Below are 20,702 nucleotides of genomic sequence, written 5' to 3'. Positions count from 1 at the left end.
CCCCCCACCTCTCCCAGCCTGTCCTCCCAGCAGAGGGGCTCCAGCCCTCAGATCATTTTACATAAAAACACCGCTTTCAGGCCTGTGCAGTGCACATAGGCCGAGCAGCCGCTGGGAGGAACAGAGAAGCGAGGTTTTGTGTCAGGACACCCCCGGCCATGCGTTTACCGCAGGGGTGAAGCCGATGAGCCCTGTGTAAACACAGCCTCTGCTCCGGCCGCTGATAAACGCCATATTCGTGCCCACTGGACTTGCCAACCCATGGCGGCTCTTAAATGCCACCTTTTAATTTGATCGGTAATGGCAGTCAGTGATCCACGATACAAAGAAGTCTAACGAACAATTCCGGGATCTTTGTAGGACATGTACTTTTGGACATGAATATTTTAAAATATTTTGATAGGAAAGAGTGTTGTATAATTTACTGAATTTTTAATATAATTTTACTTTTTATTCTCATATAGGCTCATCATTTCTGTACTTACTGCAGCCTAGCTAATTAACACAGGGCTGGGAGAATGATTAAAGGAAGGCTCGGATATCTGCATTGTTCTAGTTTAATTGCTGCTCAAGCGATGATTCAGTGTTGGTTTTGGCAGTTGAGCAGCATTTGCCTGGCACTGTGAAATTCCCTGTTTGTGTCCATGAGCCTCATCTGTTGCTGATGGGCAAAAGCATGCGGATTTGTAAAATTTTTAGTAGCGTACAGACTTGTGGAAGGAATAGGTTCTGTTACATGCCCGACAATGTTTTGGCCGAGATGCTGAGGTTGTTGCAGAGCCTGCTAGCTGGAGTCTCCTCGCCTGTGTGGTCAGGACTGGGTCTCGTGGCTGGTGCAGGACAGGAGAAGAGGGCACCCGGCTGGAAAGAGCTGCCAGCACTGCTGTCCTGGCAGCAGGACTGCAGAGGGCTCGTTTCCTACACCTCCCCACTGCCTAAAGTAAAGCCTTCTGGGTGTAAGGAACCCATCTGGTACCTAACCAAAGAGGCCCAAAGAGCAGTGGTGAACGGCGTTCAATCCAGTTGGCTGTGGGTCACAAGGGGTGTCACCCAGGGCTCAGTGCTGGGGATGGTTCTCTTTAATATCTTTATCAACGACCTTGACGAGGGGATCAAGTGCACCCTCAGTCACTTTGCAGAGGACACCAAGTGGGGTGTGAGTGTCGATCTGCTGGAGGGTAGGTAGGCTCTACAGAGGGATCTGGACAGGCTGGATTGATGGGCTGAGGCCAATGGTGTGAGGTTCAACAAGGCCAAGTGCCGGGTCCTGCCTTTAAAGGTCCTTTCCAACCTAGATGATTCTATGATTCTAACCCAGAGCTGGATGTGAACCTGAAGGTAAGGGCACATACTGCTCTTACCTGCAAGGGCAATACCTGGAGAGACCATGCAGGCAACTGGAGAGGATAAAATAATCCTCAAATGCTCCTCCTAACAATTTATGAAGGCAAACAAAATTTGAGCAAACAAATAATGGAACCTGGAAAGTGTTTGTGCTCTGAGGGCACTGATAAGCCTTGATGGCCCTGACCAGCCTCACCTGGGGCCTCCTGCCCAGGGGCCCCAGTTCAGCTCAGGCTGAGTCCCCCAGTCTTGGATGGACCTCAGACCGATGCTGCTAGCAGTTCGGCTCCTGGATGGACCCTTCATGCAAGCATCCAGCCGTGTTTCCTGGATGGACTTTGGCCCGATGCTGTAGTCTTGTCACCAATCCCGTCTCTAGCCTTGTCTCCTTTTGCTCCTGGCTGGACCCCCTGGGAGTATCTGAGACTTGGTTGACCGCTTGACTCTCCTGGGACCGACAGTCGGTGTTGCCTGCACCCAGCTCTGCTGGCCATGTTCAGACCCTGCAAGGCTAAACCCTGCTGGTGAGGGCACTGCCTGTGCTGAGATATCTCTCTGCTCATGGCTTGGCTTGATTTAGGATACCAGGTAAGGAGGTTTGAGTATTTTTATTATTTAAGTCAAAACCCCACATGTCATTAAATACATGAACATGAGTATGCTGATGATTAAATACAATTTATTGACCTCAAATGAGTTAACATAACATTAATTGTAAGGAAAAAAGAGTAAAGTAGAAATTTATATGTGGAAAAACACTGTAAAGATACCTCCAAAATCCTTCCAGAGACTAGAAAACATTTTCAGAAACAGAGGTTGATATTTCTAGGTTTATCCAGGTCAGTTGCTGTCTCTATTCCTGGAATGAATGCATCTTCGATGTCACAAACTGTGTTTTATGACATCCGCTTAAAAAAAAAGTGAATAAAGAGAGGATAATGTGGTGAAAGACAGCCAATTATTTCATAAATGTAAACTACATTAAAAAGTGGTGTACAACATTATATATTTATGGATACAATTTTGTTCTACTGTCACATAACAAAATGAATAATACATTAGTCCAAGAACTTGTCATTAAGTGAATTTCTTTGTTGCCTTGCCATTAAAATAAAAAAGTCCTTGGTCTGTATATATGCATGACATTAACCCTTTTCTCGGAGCATAATATAGGGTGGGTGAAGGTACTATTAGACTGCAAATTTCAAGTAGGTTTTATAATTTTTAGGGTGAAACAATGCTAATGAAATTCATCAAGAGATGTTTGAAGACTTTCAGGAATTCTTTACAGTTTTTTTTTCTGTTAATGAGACATGATAAATGGAACTGATATTGGATAGTATTTAGACAAGAAAATGCTGTTCTTTTTTTCCCTCTCTATTGTCAGAATATTATTACGGTAACCAGTAGGAAGGAGCTACTTTGCAAGAATTAATGAGAATATGGAATAGGAGAAGATTTATTTAAGCATGAGAAAACTCCCAGGTAAGGCTGACAGTTCTCTTTGATCAGTTTTAACTGTAGAATACCAATCCTTTTTCTCTTGTAAGTCACCATGTATTGCAATACCAGTATCACACTTATGTCTTACCTGTTGTAATGAGGTTGAGTCCAGTTGTGACAGCCATGAATTATCTCTGTAGTGCCTGCTTATGTTGTTCTAAAGCCTGATTCTCAAAAGTAGTGAATGAAAACATTTGAAACTAATGTGTGGGAAGCTGAACCAGTGTCTACAGAAGTTTATGGATACAGAGGACCTTCGGTGAGCCAACAGTGTGCCCTTGCAGCAGAGGTGGACAACAGCACACTGGGCTGCCCTAGGCAGAGCATTGGCCACCGCTGGAGGGAGGTGATCCTTCCCCTCTGCTCAGTGCTGGTGAGATGTGTCTGGAGAGCTGGGTCCAGTGCTGGGCTCCTCAGTAAAAGAAAGACAGATATACGAAACTGAGTCCAGAGAAGAGCCATGAAGATGATTAGGGAGTGGGAGCATCTGATATAAAGGGAGAGGCTGAGACTGCTTAGTCTGGAGAAGAGAAGGCTCAGGGAGATCTTATCAATGTGTATTAACACCTGGTGGGGAGAGGTGAAGCAAGACTTCTCTCAGCAGTATCCAGTGACAGGACAGAAAGCAGTGGGCACAAGCAGAAATACAGGCGATTCCAGTTAAATATAAGGAAAAACTTTTTTTACTGTGGGGCAGGTCAAACACTGGATCAGGTTGGCCAGAGGGGCTGTGCCCTCTCCATCCTTGGAGACGTTCAAAGTCCAACTGGAGGTGGCCTTGACCAACCTGCTCTGGCTCACCCTGCTTTGAGCAGGGGGTTGGACTAGATGATCGCTGGAGATGCCTTCCAATCTTGACCACACTGTGATTCTCTGCCTTTCTGAAATGGGGCAATGAATAATTAAAAAGAGTGAGACTGTTACTCATACGGTTAAAGTTAAGTTCAAGAATCTGTTGACTTAAGATCTGGTACCCCGTTACAACATCTCCATTCATGGTATCCACCTCTAGTTTGTATGGGTTTCAATCTTTTTGCATGTCTTTTCTTTCTTTAATTCTTGTCCTTCCAAGAAAGGAACATCTATTTACAATCTGATGAGGCAGACTAAAGGGGCAATCTAACATGACAATTAGGAGAAAATTACCTGTATGGTTAAAGTCAGTTAGACTGGACATGGGGATTTCAGGCCCCAGCCTAAATTCTTGTCTTGTCCTATGAATCCTCCTGAAGGAAAAAATTAAAACCCTGATACAGTTAGATGATGATGTAACTGTTTTGGTGTTGAGCCTTCCAGGTGTTCTGCAGAGCTCACCATGTAGATGTACGTGGTGAGTTTGCACCTTTCAAAAATAAGATTAAACTTACCTGAAATACCATTTATCTCAGAATGCACTAATCTGATTTTTTTTCCTACTTTCTCCTTTTTCTCCCTAGTGTAATTGACAGCAAAAATGAATCAGTTTACTACTGAGTTAGACTTGAAAGGTGAACACTGAATTTTCTATTGCTTGATTTTAATGCAATGTGTACACCTCACTATTTGATAAATTCACACCTGCTGGGGAAAAACTGAGAACCCCATTTTGGACACAAAGAATCAGATGTTGATTTCTGTTGCAGAGACTATTGGTTTAAATTTTTAGTTTATGAGAGAAAAAAGGGTTTTTCTGTGATATGTTTTGAAAATTCAGGGTCCCGGTTTTGTACTGGAGCCCCCCGCAGTGGGCTGTGTGCCATGTCTGGGGAGCAGGAGATTCTCAGGCTAGGGGGAATGCCTGAGGAAAACCACAATGGGTATAACGATACCCAACCCCAGAAACAAACCCAAAATAAAAAAAAAAAAAACAACCACAAACAAAGAAATTGAGGTCATAAAAATTTTGGGGGACAAATTTTGCTCAGAGCCTGTCCTGAGGTTAAGCTGAGCGAACACTGGGCACGATGTGTGAAACTGCCAGATGTGACAGATAATGGTGTGAGAGCTAACAAAAACTACAGGTGTGGGGGAGGGCTGGATAGCACAGCTGGTTCAGAGGGACCGTTAGGGAAATGATCAAACCTCACGGATAATTTGAGGGGAGAACTGGGGACCTTTTGAGGAGTTGAGCCTTGTCAGGCCGGCTATGTCTAGGCAACTGTATCTGTAATACTATATAAAATTGAGTGTACCTGGATAAAGGTAATGGCAATACTAGTTTTGTGAATAGAGAGGCATACACGAGGCAGAGGAAGGGAGGTAAAGATGGTGGCCAAGAAACAGGACAGGGGGCTGATAACGTATGATGGCCGGGGGGTTCCTGTTGGCAGCCTGTGCTTGATCACTGTAGCTGGGGCAGGGTAGTAAACCAGACTGGTTGTCCCAACCATGCCACAAGAGCCAAAGTTGCTTTTGTGGCCAGGAGCTGGGGTAGGGAGGCTTTCAGCCTTGTGCCACCTCCCTGAGCGGAGACACAGACGGCTAGAGCATCCTGGTACCCTGTTGGTGCCCAATCCAGGCCTGTGGGCATCAGCAGGTACCTGCTGCTCCCTGATGGTACAAGTGCCCTACGGAAATGGGCTTAGAAATTCCAGAAAAGGGAGTCCAGAGGAGATTCAACAAGAATGAAAAAAAAGGCAAAAAAATATGAGAAGAGTGAGAAGCTGAAAGAGATGGTTGCTCCACATGGAGATGTTTGAGAGAGCAAAGAATCATAGAGTTAAACACTGTCCCAAAACAGTGATCTGTTGTCCTCTGTTTCTAATGGAGTAGGAAGAAGTCTTTGGCTACTGGGTAAATTCCTAATTATGAAGCGTTGAAAAGCTTTGCTTGGGGAAGCAAGATCAGAACAAACATCAGGTGTGCCTAGACCTGACAGCTCTTGCCTCAGCTTAAGGAGATAGGTTAGATAATCTCTTGAGGATTTTCCAATCCTACATTTCTATTGTTTTGTGCTCACTTATTTATATAGAGGCTTTCTTCTACAAATATAGCAAACAAACCTTTGCCCTGGAAAGGCATTTACATAGCCACATTAGTGCTGGTATTAATTAATTTAAATAACTTGTCCCATGAGGTGCTGCACCCTTTTCTTTCTTTTTTTTTTTTTTTTTTTTCCTGCTGACTGTTTTCCTTGAGCCTCCAAATAACTGCCAGTACTTAGCTCTGATGCTATTATTGAAATTAGAGTTTCTGGTGGAAGTACTGTTCCTCTTGTTTGTCTTTCAAAGCATTGTGCTCATCTGTGAGGTATAGCATTAATGATGGTAAGCTTATTAAGCATGTGAACAGATGTTTATACTTTTTTTTAAATACTGGCTCTTGCCGTGGCATCTATCCATAGCCAAGAGGAGAACCTGTGCACAAGAAAGGAGCGAGCACATTGTATCATGTGTACTGCTGCTCTTTCTTCTAAGTTAGCGTAAATGTCTATTAATTTTAAATGTGGCTCTGTGGTACAGATTATCTGGTTTCGTTAGTTGCTTCAGAGGATAGGTGTTTAATATTAATAATCACTGTTAGCCTATAGACTTAATTAGGATGAGAAACAGCTGGATGCTGTGAGAGCCAGTCTTGGCTCCAGCCGCTGTGTCTCCCTGCAGCAGGCATGCCCTCGTTGCTGAGCTCTTAACTCGTGGCAGCTGAGAACAGCACGTCCTCATGGTTACTTATCAAAACTGCTTCTCCTTCCTGCTTCTAGGACCCTTTCAGAGGCTTCTGGCTCTTAACCAGAAACCAGGAATGTGAGCACCTATTGGAAGAGTCCTTTGAGGTCAGGCAGTTTTTCTTCTGCGTGGGAGTAGCTGCCTTTGCTCTCTTAGGGTAAGTTTTCTTGACTTCTGCTCTCAGGGACAGAATACAAGGGTTACTTGGGCTGTCATCAACGGTTTAATTAATTTGTCCTGGCTATCCTTAAAAAAACTTTTGCTTAAGCCAAATGCAGATTTCAACCCATTCAGGTATTGCGAAGTAGGAAAAAAATACAGAAATCGAAGAAGTGAAAAATACAGCAGAACTGTTAACATACTCCTCAACTTGCAGAGCTTGTAACTCTGGTGGCACAAATCCAGCACTCGATATTCTGCTTGGTACAGTATATAAAAACTCAGCAGTGGAGTTATGCAGTCAATTAGCACAGTTCATAAACTATGCAGCTCAATTAAGAAAGCCCTGTATGTGGGAAACAAAGCGAATAGAAACGGATGCCTGAAGTAATAGAATATGCAGTTCAGTTGGAAAATGATGCAGATGGTTAACGAAAATGTTATCTGATATGCAAAATGTGAATGTGAGAGTGTGTGCGCGTGTATGTGTATATGTAAAAAAGAGATTGGATGTGTTTGCAGTTTGTCCGTCACTGCAAGGGAGGCTGCCGAGCATCTGAAGCACTGTCAGATAGACCCGCAGTGACATTTGTTTGTTGCCTATGAATATTTTGGAACTGTCTCCAAAACAGCAGTGGCTATAAAGAAACAAGTATGCGAACTTTTTCGATTTCTGATATACTTTATCAACGAGATGGCACCTAGATGCACAGCAGATGTTGTCCTTTGTGATGCAGATGAGCCTTTTGGAGCAGTGCAGCTGATAATGAGCTCTGTGTATTGTTACAAGATAGGGCTGCCAGGCAATAACCACCTACGAACTTGACTAACGAGCAGCTACAGTGCTGAGGCAGGGTCTAGCTCCTCGGAGACAATGGGTCAAACCCTATAGTTTTTAGACTACATTCAGGGAAAACCTCTTTTAATTTCAACAGGAGCTTTGACTTTGTCTGGTACACAGGGTTTGGCCTTTAGAAATAAACAGCTATTCTCAAAGTTTCAAACAAGATTGCTGTGCTTTGCCGGTAATTGAAGTGGAGTATAAGCGATACTTAGCATGGGAAAAAAATTTAGAATAATTAGAAGATAGCTTTAGTAATTAATATGGAATTTGATAGAAATATTAGGTTGACACCTAACGCTTTTTATTTAGCAGGACAGTTTACAATCCTGAATAATCCACTCAGTGCGTGAAACTATGCAAGTACACTAAATATTGGGCTGCTGCCAGTCAAATGCATGGCCCAGACGTGGTTCTTGTTACCTGGTCCATACAGAAACCAAAGATTACTTCATAAACGTTTGTGTCATTATCCACTTCTTTGTCTGGGACAGCAAATGGGCATAAGGTAACTTCAGGAAATACCTACTGTGAGAGCAAAAGACTGTAGATCCTCGTAATGACAATAAGAGTGTCTCTGCTAACTTCAGTGGGCTTTTGAGAGGCTCTGTTATTTCTGGAGTGAAATATTTCATCCTCACAGGAAAGGAAACACCAGGATGTGTTATCTGAAGGGAAAATAAAATCAAATTGGCTATCTCCTATTATGGTAGAGGAAAGATGGCATCCAGTTCTACAATTATTGGACAAAAATCCTAGTATGTATGTAAAAGATGTAGTTGTGAATTAGGGACCTAGATGGCATGGTTTAGATAAAGAACTTGCTTACACAGGAAACATTTTCATGGTCCTCAAGGCATTTGTGTCCTTGCTGATTCCATGAGAAGCAGAGGAACGTTGCCAGGTTTGAAAAATGCGAGTGGATTAGGGGAAAGTTCATCAATGTCTTGCTTGGCAAGATTTTGAGAGGCACAAGTGCAAGTATTTAAAGGACAGTAATAGGTGGCGCTTATCTGTCCCCAGATGATGCCACCACCGGATCCTACAACAGAACAGAATTTTGCTGTGTGAACTTATTATTTATGACAATGCAGACTTTAACTTCAAAATTGGATAATTATTAGTCAAACATGTGAACCATTTGGAGGTATGATCTGTGATTTCTGTACTATCCTCTTTGGTTTTCCATGGCTGACTCTTGGTGTACAACAGGTTTTTGGCATCGAGACAGACTGCAGGGATGTAAACCTGTTTTTTCCATTAGCCTTTTATGTGAGGAGATTGGGAGGGGGTTGGATTTTTATGAATACCCTAAATTGAAGAGACTCCAGCCTGACTGTGAAATTAATAGAGCTATCAAAAACCCCACTGTCATTATACAACAATTGTTAATTATTTACAAGCAAACTTCTGCAAGAACAGTATTGTAGCTGTCAGCATTGTCGTTATTAAAATTAAAATGCTTTGTCTGGGTAGAAGATAACATGAGTCATTTAGGCTAAATGCAATGAATATGGAATATTCTGTTTCTCTTCACCAATTAGTTGGAGCGAGAACAATAGCATGTCTCTTTCCTAACAAGATGTTTATTTTAAAAAGTCTAACAAAATAAATATTTTCAGGGCTTTGTTTAAAAAGGACATACATTCATTGTAGCTATTATAATAAAAGTTAAACTCAAGTTTTTTTCTAGGATGGGAAAAACTATTTTCATAAACTAAATTCTCCTTTTTCAGATAGTGAAATGTATGTGAAAATATTTTTGCTTTATTATCACAATATCTTGTTTTGCCTTATTACAATGAATTGTTCGCCATGTGCATTATATGCTTTAGAGTTTTCAGTTGCTCAAGTGCTCTTTGCTGCCTCTGATTTAATTTGTCTTTCCAGGTGTATCCTGGTCCAGCGGTAATTTCTTGGTTCTCTGTGTAGGGGATTACAATTTTTATAAACAGCAAGAGGAAAATCAGAGAACTTTTAAGACAATTGCGTTGGGTGGCTTGACTCAGCCTTCCTGCCATATTCTTTCACATGCCATCTTGCATTAGCTAAGATTGGATTGTCTTAGTGACGTCAATGGTTTACAGCGATGAATCCATCAATGAAAAAGCAGAAGCGAAAGAATTAAGGTGTGACTCTGTCAGGGTTGTAAAGGGTGATGCTAGCACAGCAAACCTCTGCAGGGAGCGTACAGATCGGAAGGGATCGAAGCGCCTAGCTTGGAAAAGGCCATGTCACTCTTTTTCTCCATGGTAATGCCATCAGTCTTCTCTTCAAAGCTTGTTTAGGTCTCTCTCACTGATCCTTACTTTGCTGCCTTATATCCCCCAGCCTGGTAGCTCTCTTGGTTTTCTTACTGACTGTACAGATGACTCTGGGAGCAGAGCTCATTCGCCTCGGAGTAAAAGGAACCCCTTTCTACTGTCCACCTCGTGACGTGAAGAGAACAGATTGTCTGAGAAGACAGTCGACACTGGTCTTATCCTTTCAGCATAGTTATCAGAAAAGCTTTTCCATGTAAATCTTCTGAGGACTGTCGTTAGCTACAACTGGAGTTCTGTTTGAGTAAGTACAAAACCAGCTTGTGGCTTGACTTTCCTTCCACATGAAAAATTAAGACTGTCGGACACCGGGGGAAATGTTGCTTTGGTTTCTATTAGAACTCAAAAGTATGCTAGCAGTGAGTGAAGGAATCAACCTCTTAGTTCTGACTGTACAATGACTTAAGTAGTTATCAGGTGCAGAAGTAAAATCCAAGACCCTCATTTATGCTCTCCTAGTTAGACCATCTTTTGAAACTTTTTTTTAATCTCTTGTTCAGAAAATGATTTTTAGAGTGAGAGTATTTATGTTCTGCTATCAGCTTGCAAGCTTTCTTCAGTCTCGTAGAGGCAGGAGAAAAGCAAGCTGTGTTCTTCATATAGATACCAAGTTAAAAGGAAGGTGTAGAGAACACACAATTGCATTTTATTTAAAAAACAATGACATCATCATTCTTATCATTAAAAGTATGTGTTCACCCACCATTAATTTTGTATTTGGTTGTAGAGGCCATGGTGGAATGAATAGGAGCAAAAAAGCAATTAGGGGGATTTGGCGTCAAAATCAAGGACTTGTATGACTGAATGCATATTCCATGAAGCAGACTTAGTTAAACTGTATAGTTTATAAATCCTCTCTGTATTGCAAAAGGACGAAAGCCCTAACGAGAATGGTACAAACATGCCTCCTCATTATCTTTGGGCAAACAGTCTTTCTTTTCTTCCAGCAGCTGGCTAAGAGTGCTTGACCTTACACTTTGCTGTTCTGAGGGCTGGTTCATTTGGTATTACTTTGGTCATTATTAGAAAAATGCCAGTGCTGGGACACTCCCAGTGTGGGTTTGCTCCTATGCTCTCCCAGTTGAGTAGGACATGGCCAGTATCAGTTCTGTCAAGATCCTTCTGGCCTGTGTGTAGGGGTAGGCTTGTGATTTGTTGGGAATCTGGAATTTATTTATCAAAGGAATGTTAAGGGGAAAAATATACAGACGTGCTTAATGTGGAAGGAAAGCATGTTCCGCTTGCGTGCAGAATGCCGCCGGAATGATTTAGAAATCACTTCTCTGCTACAGTTGCCAAGCTTTGGAGGTGTTCGCGTAGGTCCTGGGCACTGGTTCCACTTGGGCAGTTACGCTTTCGAAGGGCTGGCTGAAGTTCTATGATGTGGTGAGATGCAGCGGGCGTCAACTGAAAGGATGCGTTTCCTCTGGTGTCCTACTCTTTCCTGATTTTTCTTTCGGCTAATGTTCCTCCAGAGACACAGAAAGGGTCCGGCCTTCTCACCAGCTTCTGAGAAGAGGCCCCATAAGTAATATTAACTTCTGCAATTTCCTCGTTACTCTTAAGCAAGTTATTAATTAACTGAATGTAACCACTGGCTGTTGATAAATCCTTTTAACTAATTCAAATTCCATATCAAGCTTGGAGCGTTTTCACTCAAGCTGCTGCTGAAGTTAAGCTTAGTGAAGAATTAGTTCTGATCTGTTTTTGAGTGCCGGAGTTGGGGGAAATGGAGAGAAGATATTTGTTTGCTTGATTCCACATGACAACTCCAGGGTAACTGAATAGACTGTACGGTTGGTTTGACAAGGCTGTGCAACGAGCCAGCAGCCTCGCATACCAGAGACAGGGGGATGGAAGGGGGACTGACAACTGTAATGGATTTTATCAGAATTTCTCTAAAGAGCGACAATTTGCCTTCAATTATTAATGTTTTTCAGAGGTTTCTCTTCTGAGAGGTATGAATAACTAACTTAAATATGCATTCATGTAACATTTTCAATAATGAATAAATTGCTGCATGGAAAGAAGTTAAGTAGCAGATCCAAATATTAAATAATGGAAGAGGTTTTTGAGAGCATAGGAAATGTAGCCTTTAATAGTGTGACTGTCACTGTGTTTTCCTGTGACCGCAGGAACTGCGGTTATTAGATGGATAAATGTATTACAACGAAGTTTGTGGAAAAAACGTCAGTTAGCTTGAAGTGCCACAGAAGAAAAAAGCAGTGCCGGCGTACTGGGGTGTGTGGCAGCAGGTACGTTAATCCTGCAGTGCTCTGCACTCATCCTGGGGCTCAAATGTGTTTTGCTTTCCTCCCCGGGCTCAGGAGGCACTTTGTGCCCCGGCTGCAGAATTATTGCCTTATGTTAGGGGAACTTTGAAAATGCAGGCTGGGGACACTGTTGGCCCTATTAAAACGTGCTGAAGAGAAACTGGGGTGGATTGGAGGGTACCTGGGAGGAACCTGAGGGAGGTTTGATGATTGTTCGGTGAACTGCTATTTCAGAAGACTTTGAGAGACAGTGACTTTGAATTTATTTATTGCTCTAGTCCAATTTTCGCTTCCAGAGTGGCATTCTTAGGGACCTTATCGTGTAGTCCCTCACGCTCTGTTCCATTTAGTCTTTCACACTCTTTAGACAGAAACATATATTTATACGTTTTGTAAAATTTTATAACAAGTCCTTTTTCTGTAACATCACTACGCTCTTGAAAATTTGTCACAGATATGAAAGCTCGTTAAGGACCACTTGAAAATTACCAGCTTTTGACAGCATCACCATGACAATGAGTGTATTGGCATTTGTTATGTGAAGCAATTTATTCCCTATTAGCAGTCTTGTTTATTTTAGCATAATAATTTAGTATCATGAAGAGATTTACAAATGGCATTCTTACAAATCTGTCTTACTGATGTTAAAATATGCTGTCTTATGAAGTGTTATATATAGCATTGGTGTGTTTTGAAACAGCAGTCAAATATAAACCTTTGGGATTTCTTAAATACTGAAAATTGTAGAAAACTGTCTTGACAGCACATAGGTTAGCAAGCATATATATATATATATATATATATATATATATAAATAAAAACTTGGTCAAGTTACAAACTGTTTGCAAAAGTAGCACTTAGCAAGTTTATAAGTACATTCTTACCACTCTGCATCAGTCGAGTTCTGCATGGATTGTGCAGCCAAAGTTGCCTCGGTGATCTGTGAAATCTGGTTCATTTAAAGCAGCATCTGACCTATAAAACCTACTGATTAAGCCAGTTTATTGCAGGGGAGAATATTTACACGCTGGTTTACACGTCTAGGAAGGACACTGAACTTACTTCAGACTTCAGGTAGTAGTATAGCCCTGCAATTGTGGTAGGAGCGATGGATCTAAAAGAGGCTGTATAATTCCTCTGATTATTTTGCAGTTGCCTCCAGCAAGTATACTGCTTCCTTGTGTATAAGAACTGGATGTTGAGAGCAAGTCAGTTCGCAGCTTCCAGAACCGCAGCAAGGTGTTTCATTAGCAAAAAAAAAAAAACCCCAAAACACCACAAAATATTTCATTCTAGCCTAATTAGTAGTCTTCATAATGTATTGTTTCATCATGTGGTCCAGCTCAGCATCCATGGGATTTCTAGGCGATATGAAGTGTGGAAACCTGTCATGACAGGAAAAAAAAACAGAGGGCCTTGTAGGAAACAATGGTTGTCTTGTGGGAAGAGTTTAAATATATGCAGCTGATCCCATGGGAACTGCTGTAGTCTATTCACCCTGTGTGAAAATGATGCTCTTTCAATATAATCTTTAATCCTTTTCTTTCACTGAAAAATGTGAGAACTTTATTTAAAAGTTTTGAAAGACTGCTCTATTTTAGTGAATAAATGCTTTTCAAACATAAAAATAAATCAAATTATTAGTGTAATACAGAGGGGAGAAGTCCTCTAAAATATTTTGCAATATTCTGTCTATAAATTGCATATGTGAATGTTCTTGGGAAATTTTCAAGCTGAAAATAACCAGAAAATGTATCCAGCCTGTCTTTTTTTCCTGGCTGGGCGCATGTGGGGAAGGAAGTATCCAGCAGTCTTGGAGATATTACAAACTTCTGTAACTGTTTGAGACATACTTTTTCTAATTCCACAAAACAGATTTTTTTCCTGTGAGATGAGGGAGAAGGATTTCAAGAGAAGGGAATCCTGTCATATGCACAGAATAAAAGTTTGCTTTGTAGATGATTCTAATCTTCCTCCTATTCATGGAAAAGTAAAATAAAACTAAATATGCAGTTGTTGAAAACATTTGTCCCCACCCCCAGAGAGAATGGAAATCTAAACCTCGCTTTGTTCAATCCATGCATGTGTGAATAACATCACAAACTCCCCTGGGGTTTAATAGAGCTGCTGTCCTGTTTGTTTTTTATGGGACTATGTCCTAAATATTAAACCCTGTTTGGTGAAATACACAGTTGTATTCCTGGAGGTATCATGTGGCATATATTTTTATAGTCTGCACGCAGAGTGCTGAAAAGGCAAAGAGTTACTAATACTATTTCACTTTTGCTTTCCTATAGCGTCTTTCATCCAAGGCATCCAAAGCACTTCATACAATCCAGTGTATTAAGCACGGCAACATGTCTGCGAGGTAAGGAAATTGATTTTTTTTTTTTCTTTTCCTTTTTGTAGTTAGAGTAGTCAAAGCATTGAGCTGTGATTTGCCCAAGATCACCATGGTAAAGCAAGACCTCTGGCCTCCCAGTCCTTTAACAGAAGTCTCTCCATTTAAGGGGAATTCTCAGATCCCCTTCCTCTCCTGTGTCATTTACCTGACACTGAAATCCAAGGGACTTTTTCGGACTGGGTGCTCAATTTATACCTTTTGGATTTCTTTCTTTAATATTTCAGATAACGGACGTTACCTTTTGTTTATCAAAGAGCTTTGGCGCCCGTGGTAGCTTGGTCCTTCCATACAGAACAAGAAACACTGTCTGGGAGTGCTCCAGCTGGGAGCTGTTTGGCAGCATTTGAGAACTGTGAATGGTGCCTGTGGCAAACTGAGTGGTACAGAGGAGAATGGGGTTTGGGAAGTGCCGAATGAATCTTGGATTCACTTGAGAGCCCTGGCTGTGTGCTGGGTTTGGAGCATCATCTCTCCTCAGTGCAGCTTCAGCAAGGGGATGGTTTATTCTCGCAGCCTGTTGTCTCTTGAGGTATTCAGCTGCAACCCTGAGAGCCTGCAGGGACTATTCCCGATGGCGGTGGGTTACGGATTTTGCTGCAGGGCTGAGTTAGCCCAGGACGTAGTACTGAGGATGCTTAAGCTCCTTCTGAAATGCAGTATTATGGAAGTTCACACACAAGGTTGGTTCAACAGTATAGGAAGGTTTGTTGCCCGTTGCTCTGCAGTGAGCAAACTAGAAAATACTGTAAAGTTCACTTATACATGAACTCTAGGTGGTCTGCGTTTCCTAAAATTCCTTAAATATAGTGAGGATTTTCTCAGTTTATGTTGCTTAGCCTGGAACGGAATTGACAATATTATTGCACATTTCTTTGAAGGTTACACTTCTGTTTTCAGTGAGATAGCACCATCTGGTAAAATCAAGCAACATACTTACATTTCAAGTCTTTTGAAAGTTAAGGAAATGAGAATAATTTCTTGTAGAACTTCCTTCCCTGTAAATTTTAAATTTTTTATCCTCTTCCCTTCCTCTTTGATTTAAGAGAGATTTTTTTCTTGTCCTTCTAATGTCATTCTGCAGAATCTGAGTTCCCGATAAAACTGTGAGACTCAGCCTTTTAGCTCAAAGTTCAATTGGCTTTTGGATGCCCTTAGGTCCAACTGCCCTTTTACATGGAATTTTTATTGTTAATCTTCTATTATTGGGGGAATTATTTTGCAAACAGACCAATTCAATTGCTTCAAGCTCTGAAACCTGTCAGGCTAGCTTTTATTCTGATTGCTTCTGATAAGGAGCTTTGGTAAGAATGCTGTGCCTCCAGCAAGTGGAGAGACTCACCTTGGAGGGGAACAGCTCCAAGGTCCCAGGGAACGTATGGCTCTTTCAGCTTGTCATGAAAAGGGAAATGAGGTGTTGAATATCAGAATCAAAACTTTGAATTAGATGCAGGACTGCACCACGAACCAGTGGAAACAGCCTGTGTTATAAGCTGAGTCTCTTTTTCCCTGCGTAATGATGACTTGGAGTTCCTTACAAGAGCTGGAGTCACTGTTTTGTTTCCCAGGTTTGGACCGTAGGAAGGTACGAATTCCTGCTGCAAACCCTCCTAGACTGTGCCAATGGGGGGCCACGCAGGGTGTACCAACTCTGGCAAGACCCTCTGCCTCTTTTCCATTGCTTGTGTACATGGGACACGGGTATATGTCTGATCTGTCTCAGATGCTGATCTGACAGAGACAGTAATCTCTGTCCTATCTGAATGAGAACGTGCCCATAGGTGATGTGGAGTCAGAGTGATGAGACACCCCAGGAACCATATTGTGAAGCAATCAATCTGATCCTTCTTAAAAAAAATAATTTAAAAAATGACATTTTAGAAGACACATGTACTATGTTTTTCCTTTTCTGCAGTGCCTACCTATTAGGAAACACTACAGTCTTGTAGTGAGCAAGGAGATGCTTAAGGGACAACTCTCTCCTTTTAAGACCTATGCAAGAAAAGCATTTTCAGCACTGTTACATTATGTAAGTATTAAGAAGATTTGCTATAATTCCATTGCAAACAGCTTATAGTAAGTCATTGTTTTTCCGTGTTGTCCTTAGTGTTGTCCATAAAACTTACATAGAAAGTCTGTTCATCAGGCAGGGAACAGGGCCTTCCTGAGAAACAATTCTTCTGCAGAAGCACATCGAGTAGAATATCGTTTGCAAAGGGGCTGCTGTGTTTCAGCGCAGCTGATCAAAGGCAGGGTTCAAATGGATCTTCATTCCTGGAGCGTTTTTTTGAATTATGCGTGCAGATTTTGCTGTGCTACTTAGGAGAGTAATGTTAAAAGCCAAAGCAAACTTCAGAGCCTCTTTTGTATTCATGTAAAGTGTTACCGAATGATTGCATTTATTCCTTCGGACAGAAAATCTCTTCTGTAGCAAGTTTGTTCACTTGCTTTTTTTCTTTCAAACACTGTGAGCTTACTGAGGTTTTTTTTTTTTTACCTTCTTCCCAGGGAAGGATAGCTTTCCACTAACACAGAGAGTTCTGTTTTCACTATTAAAAACAACTACCCTCGAGTGGAGTAGGCTTTGTATTTTGTCCTAGAAACAGAGCGGTTCATTCAGAGATAAGGCCTTTCTGCATTTAGGTTCTTTTAGTCACCTGACGGCAGCCATTGGTAACTTCTAGGCTGCTTTAGTCTGCATTCCTGAGATGCTTTACTCCTGGCACTGCAATTAACAGCTTCTGGTTCACTGCTCGCCACCGCTTCCCCAGCGGCATGGCGCTTGCTGTGCCCTCGGCCACTGCCTGGGCTGGCGGGAGAGCAAAGCGAGCCGTCAGGCTTCGTTTGTGAGAACACGAGCTTTGCACCTGCGCCCACCGTAGAGGATGAGGTTGTGGAATCGCAAACAGGTAAAAAAATCAGTTTGCATCTGCGGCTTTTTGCACTTTTCTTTTAGAATTGGAGAATTGCTGAGTATGAGTATGATGGGCCCAATCTCCTCCCTGCTTACGCCGTCCCCTTCAGTTCGGTGACGGGTGATTTATGCCATGGTGATTGTCAGGAGGATCCAGCCTGTTGTGCTTCAGTTTGCAATCTTATGAGCTCTTTTCCGCTTCCATCTTGTTGCAAATAATCAAACTAAAAGTCCTGTGCAAGGATATTGATAGATTTGGGAAAATTAAAATACAAACAACCCTTACGTTGGGCTTCTGGTAGATGAAGTGCGAGGTGCTGTGCTATTAAAATAGAGATTGTTTCATTGAGTTATTCCAAGAAGGTTCTCAGTGTTTTGCATTGGGTTTGCCCCTTATTTGACATTTTGTCTTTTTTTTATTTCCCCTGAAAAATAGCATAAAAGAGTAACAGGGGTTAAGGACATTCTGTACCTCAAATAATAATTATAAGTGATCGAGTTTTTGACAATGTAGTACTTTGCTCATCAAATCAAGAGCAGAACCTAGAGGAGCTGCTGTGAAGCCACATGGGCCATCTGGAACACGTGCTTGGTAGATCTCTTCCTAGCCCCAAAACCAGTAAATATTCCGTATTAGATGAATGAGTGAAGACAGAGGGAAAGTTTTTTTGTGACATAATGTTTGTATTTTAATCCGTGTTCTCATGTCAAGTGACACCTGGGTTAGATACAGAACTGCACAGAGCTTCCTGCAGGCCACCATGTGCTCCAGTGGTCAGGAGCTCTCTGGCCCTGCTCGGCACGGGCCATCGGGGTCAGCGTGGCTGCACACCGCTATACCAGCTTCATCTAATGCAAGCCTGTATGGAAAATGGGTCATGTTTGAATCCTTAATTTGTCACGCTTACCCAGCATCTTCATCACTCTGTCCAGATTACACATAGGCTATTTTTTCCAAAGATTCCCTTTTCTCCTGTGTTTTACTTCAGCTAATATATGTCAAGTCTCAAACATTTCTCTTTCCTCTATATAAAGCTACAGGGAAATTTTACTCATGGGAAACGCAGACTAGGTCGTTTAAGGGATGTGCACAAACAAAGGCAGACTGATCCAGTTCTAGCAACTGCTTTTCAGCTAACTCAGTTTGAAGCTAACCCAAACTCTTGAATTAATATCATATTTAGTGTATGCCTACCTTAATGTCACAATTCTGTCGGGTAGATTGTCGGGTAGATAGTCATGTATCTTCTGTGTTTCTGCAAAGACAGCCACTAGTGGCTAAGCTGAAGCTTTGTTTAGATGGTTACATACCTAAATGCAAAGGACATACCTAAATGTAAAGGATATATATATCTTTATATATGTATGTTTACTTCAATTTGATGCCCCATCCCTGGAGGTGTTCAAGGCCAGGTTGGACGGGGCTGGGAGCAACCTGTGCTGGTGGGAGGTGTCCCTGCCCATGGAAGTGGGGGTGGAACTAGATGATCTTCAAGGTCCCTTCCAATCCAAACCATTCCATGACTCTATGATCCTATGAATTCAGAAATACATTTTGATTCACAAAACAGCAACTAACAACAGCCTACTCTGCAGTTTCTCTGAATAACGGTGTATTTATCTCCACACACTTCATTATGGAGAAAATATTGATGATGTGGAAGATGCTGGTGTTGAAGGAGTGAGAGTGACCACTTGTGTACTAAAAGATGGCCAACAGAGATGCAGTTAACACTAAGGGGAGCTTGAAGTGACCATGGAGGAGACCTTGTTTAGGGCGAGGTTGTTGAGCTGTGCAGCAGCTTCCCCGGGGCACAGAGGCGTTCATTCCCTTTTGTAGCCTCTCCTTTTGTGTGTATCTGAGCTTATGCAGGGCCACGGTGCTATATGTCTTTGTGTCCCCTTCGGCTGGCAGAAGCTCAGTGTGGCTGCTATGAGTGCTGGTGAAAGTCCTCTCTGTGGTTCGCCCCTTTCTCAGTAGGGTCTCAAACAGCAGGCTCTTCCGCAGCTCTGCCTGAAGTGCAGTGCTAGCAGCCCGTGGAGGGCTCTGTGGTTAGAGGTGCTCTTTGGGGCTGAGAAATTGTGCTTGCTGGGTTTCTTTGTCATTGTGAACAATGTTGGTGGGGAATGGATGGAAGTACAGTACAATCAGGAGCTGAGGGAAGACGGACTGTTCTTGTCCTGTTCCTACTGGTAAGGCCTTGGATGACTCAATTTTCTGCCTGTATGGACTTGTACCTGCCTTTGTGAAGTCCAAGGAGGGTGTCCAAGCCCTATGGGATGTTCTAGGCTTGAAGGACCCTGTGCTGTTGGTCCCTATCTCATGTGCACTGAGGTTGGCCATGAAGACCCTCGCTTCAAAGGTGTGTGAGCAGAGAGGACCCATCAGCACAAGGCAAGTCCTGGAGGTCTTGGAATAACAAATAGTGCTCCCGAAATGTGGAAAACCCAAACTTCTATCATTAAGGCAAATGTCTCCTCTGTGGATGTTTTAAACCATGAGAGTTTTGGGGCACAAATGCAGGACTGTCCTCTTTCACGAGTGCATGGTGTCGAGCCTGGCCCCACTTGGCTCGGCTTCTGTTTAATTCCCCAGCCAAGGAGAAGTGCATAGTTTCAGCTCAGCCAAGTGTTTGTTTTACATGAGTTGAAAAGACCGCAGGGATCATTTTGGCAACAAAACTGACTGTTTTTCTAAACAAAAATCATTATCTTCTCAATCTTGCTAATAGTGTATTTCTGGAGTCAAGACACAACAACCCAGAAAACAAACGAAGTGGCTTCACCCGCCTCCTCTAGCTCTGCTCTGCTCCTGACCACAGAAAGGTGGTTTGTAATGCTTATCACTTAGTCCGGTCACCATCCTGCTCAGGTGATATGCATTGAAATGAAAAAAAAAAAAAAACAACCAACACTTGGTTTTATTTATTAAAAGTTATGTATTCTTTAGCTGATTTTAAGCTATTTAGTATTTGAGGGCAAAAGGTCCTTCAACATGTTCAACGTGTGGTTCGTGGTACGTGCTTAAGGACATTCTGGATCAGGGCATTCTGTATGCTGCTTGCATACACGATTTAAAAATCTCTGCCGAACAGGAATATGGCAGTCAATGCATTTGCTAATCTTTCCTTTTTTTTTTTTCTTTTAGACTGGGGCCAAGGTAGCCCTGAAATGTGCCCCAGATTTATTCTTCATATGAAATTGATCGCTACTCCCCAGGATTGTTTCTGTTCTGTCCTCATCTGAGTCACTCATGCGCATGGTGCGTGCAGAGGTCTGGCTGAGTGGCAGCGAATGCAGCC

The sequence above is a fragment of the Vanellus vanellus genome, assembly GCF_965231255.1.
Source record: "Vanellus vanellus genome assembly, chromosome: 8".
Taxonomy (NCBI): Eukaryota; Metazoa; Chordata; class Aves; order Charadriiformes; family Charadriidae; genus Vanellus; species Vanellus vanellus.
The sequence above is the reverse complement of the archived record's forward strand: the minus strand, read 5'-3'. Positions refer to the sequence as shown.